This window comes from Arvicola amphibius, chromosome 8 (assembly GCF_903992535.2).
Source record: "Arvicola amphibius chromosome 8, mArvAmp1.2, whole genome shotgun sequence".
Lineage (NCBI taxonomy): Eukaryota > Metazoa > Chordata > Mammalia > Rodentia > Cricetidae > Arvicola > Arvicola amphibius.
In genome coordinates, this window is record NC_052054.1 from 53,980,901 (window position 1) to 53,989,043 (window position 8,143).

The 8,143-nt window shown below is 44.6% G+C and overlaps 1 non-coding gene across 1 annotated transcript; it reads right to left on the reverse strand.

The window, feature by feature from the left end:
• Positions 1-7,591: 7,591 nt before the first annotated feature.
• On the reverse strand, positions 7,592-7,698 carry LOC119822113. Its single transcript, XR_005286705.1, has one exon. It is a non-coding gene; the product is annotated as a U6 spliceosomal RNA (small nuclear RNA).
• Positions 7,699-8,143: the final 445 nt, after the last annotated feature.

Sequence of the window (8,143 nt, forward strand, 5' to 3'; positions counted from 1 at the left end):
CCAGGAAAGATCCTAACCAGCATCAGTCTCAGACAGGAGCTTCATGGCATCTGTCTCACTGCCTTCTTCCTCCCAGCATTCTGTTCTGTCTCCCCGCCTACCTAAGCTGCTGTCCTATCAAAAGGCCAAGGCAGTTTTTTTATTCAGCTGAATACAGAATGACCTCCTATACCACTTTTACAATCCTTGTCCTCTGTGAACATTTCTCCCTGTCCCCTGCTTGGTGTGGACCTGGTCTCTTGGATCCGTGGACCGGTGTCATTAACCACCTTGGCAAAGTGTCAGATATTGTCTCTTTGGAGACATCTCTCGAATTTGCCCTTCCTGGCTCTGAGTAGATTAAGCTCAACATCTTTCACATTTTAAACTCTTTCTAGACTGCTTTCTGGAAGATGCTTTCACACTCGTTGCTCCGGAGCTGCATTCTGGCTTCCAGCTCACTGATTTTCTCTTCTGTCTAAATGGAAAATAACTCCATCTTAAACTTGGATTGTTTACATTTTTACTTCCTGAAGTGTTATTTAGACCCTCTTCAGAGCTGATGAAATGCTTTGCTTCTTATAGACTGTTTCTTGCTACTGTTTTCTATGTATGAATATTTGCCTGCATGCTTAGATGTATACCAGGTGTGTGCTGGAAGAGGACTTTGTGTTAGGGGTTGGTTGTGAACTGCCATGTGGGTTCTGGGAACTGAACCCAAATCCTTTGGAAGAGTAATATTTGCTCTTAACTGCTGAGTCATCTCTCCGCCCCATCTTGCTAAATTTTATCTTCATCATTATCAGTGTGTTGTAGGGAGGGCATACACACTATGGTGTAACTGTAGAGGTCAGAGGACATCTTCGTGGGGTCAAATCTCCACTTCTGCCTTTATATGAATTCTGGAAATCCAACCCAGGTCCTCAGGCTTGCCCCACAAACAATCTGTCCAATGAGCCCTCTTGCTGACCCTGCTCACTAACATTCATGAGCTCCTATTTTGTTTTATGAAGCGGAGAGCACTTGTATTTGCTATCAAATAATGCCTCGTTGAGGGGTGGGAGTGTTCCTTTATGGTCTAGACTGGTCTTGTACTCTCCGTCCTTTATCCTCCCCATTCTGAGTGTTAGCATAATAGGCATGTGCCATCACACTTGACAAAAAACGTCAGTATTTGATGTCGTTAAGAGACATTTTGTTGACGCACTTGCTCCTCCCCCATGCCATCCCTTTTTCCTCCTCCCCCCAATCTCCCCTCCCTTTCTGCTAGTCTTCCTTTCCCCAGTTTCCCTTCTAATTTCCTGTCATATGTCAGTCATCTCTCTCAAGGGCTTGAATGGATGAGACTCGCCCACACAATGGAGGGTAGCCTGTTACCGCAAAGGCATTCTGCTGCAAAGCCTCTTTAAATGTTCAACTATTGTCCGCATCCAGAGGTACCGTGGGAGCCTATGCAAAAAAGGTGTGAACTTGCTGTAAATTATAAATGAAGCAGAGTACAAGATGTTCTTACCACAAGGTGGCCTTCTAAAAATATTACATAAATTATGATAAGTAGATAAACTTAAAAACAAAAACATAAAAAATGTTCTATCTCTGGGGAAAATGCAAATGCCTATTATTCTTGGCTCTTTTTTTTTTTGGTTTTTCGAGACAGGGTTTCTCTGTAGCTTTGGAGCCTGTCCTGGAACTAGCTCTTGTAGACCAGGCTGGTCTCGAACTCACAGAGATCCGCCTGCCTCTGCCTCCCGAGTGCTGGGATTAAAGGTGTGCGCCACCACCGCCCAGCTTCTTGGCTCTTTTTTACATGACCAAAGGTGGTAACCAAATGTGAAAAGTGCCAAGAATAATTTTGGTAAGATGTAACACCAGCTGTATGCCTTTGCTGCACTTACATTTGCGTAAGCTAACTGTAATTACCACCTCATGCTTTGCTTGCTTTAAAAATGGGAGTTGTGCCGGGTGATGGTGGTGCACACCTTTAACCCCAGCACTTGGGAGACAGAGGCAGAAGGATCTCTGTGAGTTCCAGGCCAGCCTGGTCCACAGAATGGAGTTCCAGGGCAGCCAGAGCTGTTACAGAGAAACCCTGTCTCGAAAACCAAGAAGAAAGGAGAGACAGGTGCATTGTTCACTACTCGTGAGTTCCAAAGCCGAGAGCCCCTTGGTAGCCCCATTCACATCTTTCAGATATATCCCTCCATCCTGGAGACTTAGCTTCACTGTCTGTGGGCATCTTCCCAGAAACATCCACCTCAATGTAAAAGAGCAGGGCACTGTAACCTGGCCAAGCTGATACATAAAATTAACCATTGCTGCCTTAACCGACCGGGATGGTGGAAACAGAGGCAGAGCCACAATTTCTTATGACAAAAGGACAGTGTGATCAGGGACAGAATGCTTAGCGACATCAGTAAAATGAAGCCCCGGAGGCTCCCTGGGTGAAAACGCTTGCTGCCAAGACAGCTTGAGTCCTGGAGCCTGCAGGGTGGGAAGAAAGAACTCTCCCCTGAGTTGCCCTTGACTTTTGACCTCCACAGATTCACACCCACACATTACAACACACGGGAGCAAAATAAATAAATAAATAAATAAATAAATAAATAACGTAAGAACAGTTAACTCCGTGGCTCCGAGCCACTGAGCCCCACCCCCAGCCCCCCTTTACAGACAAACCGGTCTTTCAGTCTCATGAGCTGCAGGTCACGCACCGTGCTCTTCCCTGCAGAAGTGCAAGAGAAGATAGATAGCTACACACAATGGCCTTGATTTCTACAGCATAGTGAAGCCGTGTCTTTCCCTCGTATGTGTCTTGGTCTTTAGTGTAAGATCTCACGAGTAGGCTGGGGTCCTTGCTTAGTCCTACAAAACCAAGCGTGAGGCCACGGACTGTATGCCTAACGCTGAAAACGAGAAGACACATATAACCTTTTAATTGTAGCATGTGGGAGGCAGAGGCAGGCAGATTTCTGTGAGTTCAAGGCCAGCCTGATCTACATAATAAATTCCATAGTGAGACCTTATCTCAGAAATAAGCAAGCAAAAAGTTGAATCGTTTCTTTAAAACACAACACCCAATGTCCAAAAAATCTTTTCTATCTATATAGTCAAGGGGGTGGAAGAAACTATAAGCAATGATTGTCTGGATGTAGGATTATTAATCATTTTCTTCTTTATGCTTTTTCTGTGCTTTTCAGCTTTTTTATAATAACCATAAAATATCTTTAATTTTTTTTAGCTTTATTTAATTTATGTGTGTGAGTGTTTTGACTCCATGTATGGATGTGTAGCACGTGTGTGCCTGGTGCTCAAGGAGGTCAGAGCTCTGCATGCCCTGCAGCTGGAAGATGGCTGTGAGCTGCCTTGTGGGTGCTGGGAATCGAGTCTGGTCCTCTGCATGAGCGGTCAGTGTTCTGAACTGCTGAGCTGTCTCTCGGTCGTAACTCTCTCAGAAACGGTCTTTTAAAATCCTGGGTTGTCTTTAAATTCACAAAACAAAGATCTGGAACATTGAGGAATTCTCATTTGAAACATAAATGGGATTTTCTTATGCATGTTTTATAAAAGCTAGGCATTATATTTTATAAAATTACATCCAAATAAATTATTTCCATTTCAGCAAACAAAAACATACCCTTGCTTTTAGCCAGGAGGTCTAGCTCAGTGGTGGAATCCTTGTCTAGCACCTCGAATGCCTTGAGTTCAATTCCCAGCACAGGACAGGAAAATCAAAAACAAGAAAAAAAAACATTTTACATGTTAACAAAGCTTAGTAAGTACTAACGAATTTAGATACTTTTGGAAATTTTAAGTTATGCAATGTGTACATGTATGGAACTACCACATTTTACTAAAAACACTATGTTCCTAATTTAAGCTACAGTTGGTTGTCAGTCATATGCACTCACAGAGCCGAGAAGATGGCTGCCTCGGAAACACTTGAGTTTGGATTCCAGCACCCATTTAAAAAGCTGGGTGCAGAGATAAGCGCCTATCACAGGCAGATCTCTGTGAGTTCCGGGCCAGCCTGGTCCAAATAGTGAGCTCCAGGACAGCCAGGGCTACAGGGAGATGAATGAACCAATCCTTGGTCTTGCTAGCTAGCTAGCTGAGCACTGAGTTCAAGATTCAGTGCAAGACCCTGACTCCAAAAAGTGGGAAAAACAGCTGATGTTATGATGTTACCTCTGGCCTACACACACACACACACACACACACACACACACACGCACGCACACACACACACACACACACACACACACACACAGAGGCACGTACGTACGCACGCACGCACGCACGCACGCACGCACTCTGTAGTTGCCAGGCAACTTCTGTTACTTCTTTCAAGTCCTCATTGGCGTCACGGAGGCTGGCTGTTCTTTGAGAATCCAGACTCAGGAGGTGAGTGCACCTGTGAAAACCGTGAGACTTCGTAGTGACCCCTGAAAGGTCAGAGGACTTGTTCAGGAACAGGGACTCGAGGTGGGCAGCTCCTGGTGCAGAGGCAGAGCGTGGACGGGAACGGTACCGCCTTGAGGACACGCGCAGGTGGTGGTGGTGCCACTCAGGGTGACAGCTGTTTGACGCGCTGGTTGAGGCCTGTTACGTTTTCCTAGGGCCTGACTGGCTTCCTCTCCGTTCTCTCTCTTTCCTGTTCTTCCTTCCTTTCTTTTTCTTCCTCATCACCTTCTTCCTTTAGACTGGCTTCTGTTGGAAAGTAAAAAAGAATTCTAAATGGTTATGGGAAAAAGCAACAGGAGAAGAGGAGGAGGAGAAAGAGGAGGGGTCTGCCTGACATTCCCCTGGTCTCTGGGGGGTTATGAGGATGCTGCTCACTACCTTCTCTAGTGTCACAAAGAACAGGTGGCACCTGGATTAGCAGAGATACTAACATGCAGCAGAAATCCAAAGGCCAAGACTCATCTGCAGAGCATGATTTTGTGTGTCTGTACACAACAATTGCATGTATACCAAGTCAAACATTACAGAATCACTCTAGAGGCTAGGCGTGGTGGCCCGCATCTGTAATCCCAACATAGGAGGCAGAGGCAGGCTGATCTCTGTGAATTCGAGTTTGGAGGGCTCTGCAGTTAACAGCACTGACGGCTCTTCCATGGGACCCAGGTTCGATTCCCATCACCCACACAATGGCTTACTACCTTCTGGAACTCCAGCCCTAGTGGAGCTGACAACCTCTTCTGGCCTCTGCAGGCACTGCCTGTTGGGTGATGTCTAACCCTGCCAATGCCCAGGATCGGAAGGGTAGTCCTTTACTTCTGTTTTCTGTTCTCTGTCACATAGGGTGAGGTGAAGGGGACAGTTAGGGCGTGACCTCATAGACACTATTGCATCATAGACTTCCTGGTGTCTCTGCTCATCCTCCCTTTTTGGTGGGCACTCTAAGGGCGAGCAGGGACGCTGACTCAAGCTGATCTAGAACCGGTGGAGACACAAGTGGCCCCAGCCTAGAAGAACACACTTCAAAGTTACTTATCTCTCCCTCAGACCTGCCCATCTGAAGTGGTGACGGGGGACACGCTGCACTGTGATGTCCTGTGCTGCCCATCCATACCGCAGAGGGGGTTTATCGTCCTGTCTCCTCTGGGCTTCCTTTTCAAAGCCGCATTAGCCGGTTACCTGCTGACGAAACTCTTTTCTGGGGAACATGGGGCCCACGCTTTGGCCTTGGGTACAGTCTTCCTATCCCCATGCAGCTGTTGCCTCAATCCAGAGCCATGTAGTACGTGTTACCTTCCACGAAGGTACAAAGGTTTGCCCTCAAAGTACATTTGTAGGATCATCAGTGGGTGCAGATATGGAGAGTCACAGTGGGCAGAACGGCTGCTAACAATGCTTTTAGCCATTTTTATTTGCATTAAATCTACTGCTCAAATTCAGTATTGGGCTTCACTTCTTAACATGTAAATATTTTCACTGAAGCAAATTTTCAGTAGCTTTTAACTGGTTATCTGTTTTGATATTTTGATTTAAACTTATTTTTTGTTTTTTAAGCGCTTTATTTATTGTATGGGCATTGGTATTTTGCCTGCATATATGTCTGTGTGAGGGTGTCAGATCGCCTGCAACTGGAGTTACAGACAGTTGTGAGCTGCCATGTGGGTGCTGGGAATTGAACCTGGGTCCTCTGGAAGAGCAGTCAGTGCTCTTAACCACTGACTCCCTTTTTTAGAAAGGGTTTTTTTGTGTAATGGCCCTGGAACTCACTTTATAGACCAGGCTGGCCTCAAACTCACAGAGCTCAGCCTGTCTCTGCCTCCTGAGAGCCACCAACCTCTGGCTGATTTAAAGTTTGCTTTCGTTTTGTGTGTGTGGCTATATACACGTAAGAGACATTAACATTGGAAAAGACCAAACCTCTAAAAGATTCCTTCCTAATTCTAACACTAGAAATACAAATTATCATCCCAAATGACTCATACTGACTTACAGTAAATCAACACAGTTGAAAACACGAGCGAGTTAGGTAGAGTTAAGTCTGCTCTGCCACATTATCCAGACCACTGCATCCCAGTTGCCAAAAAAGAAGGACTCGCCTCACAGACGCCATGACCAGTGGAGAGCAATGGCTCTTACTGTGTGTAAAGTTGGCACTCTCCATCTAAGTATGTGAGCCTGTGTTCCAGTGAGTTATGTGATCCTGTGTTCTGGTTAGTATGTGAGCCCGTGTTCCAGTTAGTTATATGAGCCTGTGTTTCATTTAGTATGTGAGCCTGTGTTCTGGTTAACATGTAAGCCTGTGTTCTGGTTAGTATTCCAGTTAGTATATGAGCCTGTGTTCTGGTTAACACGTGAGCCTGTGTTCTGGTTAACATGTGAGCCTGTGTTCTGGTTAGCTCCTGTTGTGTTGCTGTGATTTACCAGTCTGATAAAAAACAACTTGGAGAGGAAATGGATTATTTTATCTCACTGGTTACAGTTCACTAGCAAGGAAGCCAAGGCAGGAATCTAAAGCTGAGACAGCAACAGAAACCACGGAAGAGTGCTGCTCACTGGCCTGCTCCCAGGCTCACGTTAGCTGCCATTCTAATACAGCCTAGGCCCACATGCCTAAGGATGCTGCTGCCCACAGTGGGCTGGGCCCTCCTACATCAGTCAGCAACCAAGCACACGCTCCATAGACATGTTCACAAGCCAATCTGATGAGTCAGTGCCTCAGCTGAGAGTCCTTCTTTCCAGGTGTGTCAAGTGGACAACTGAGATTATCCAACACAGGCTGCCTCACGTTAGGGAACCAGGTTACAGGACTCATGAACTAAGAGGCGATTGTACATTAAAAGAACTAGAGTTAGCCGATCTGAAGATTTTTATCAGCCAGATCTTGTAGGTTTTGTGGTCCTGCTGGTTTCAAGTTCAAACAGAATTGTCAGTACTATTATAATAAATTAATCTCATTTTTATTCTCAAGATTCCCTTTAATGTTTTTCACTAATTTTTTATATCCACCTTTAATTGCTGCCAGTTAATACATTTGAAATGAATGATGTCTCACTATTCAGTTAGTAGTTTATGATCCAGATGTTACAGCAAGTATCTTGAGTCTATTTTTTAAATCTAGACAAAGTTCTATCACAATCATACAAGGGTTACATTAAAAAATATGGAGTGCTTCATGAATTTACATGTCATCCTTGTGCAGGGGCCGTGCTAATCATCTCTGTATCATTCCAATTTTAGTAGATGTGCTGTCGAAGCGAGCACTTGAGTCTATTTTTTAATATTAGCAATGTCTTAAGGTACATCATCATTAAGGACCTTAGTATTTTAATTTTAAATACTTTTAAAATCCATTCATTTACTCATTCATTTATTTTGTGTGTGGAGGTGTCACCCCCACATGCATGCCACAGCCCTCCTGCAAGGTCCTGTCTCCTCTCTACCATGCACACCCTGGAGACCAAGCTCAGGACATCAGGCTCTTTACCCACTAAGTCGTCCCACTGGCTCAGACTTCAGAATTTTAAACTTAGTAGAGTAATTAAAAAGAGGTAGGCTTAGGAAAAATGATACTTCAGACTAAATTATTTATAAAAGTTGAAATTCAATAGTTTATGTATTTTCACAAACGTGTAAACTGTTAAGAAATCTTCAGGCTGATGAATCTGAACTTCTAGACTTTTTTTGCATCAAAATCTGAAAGTACTAT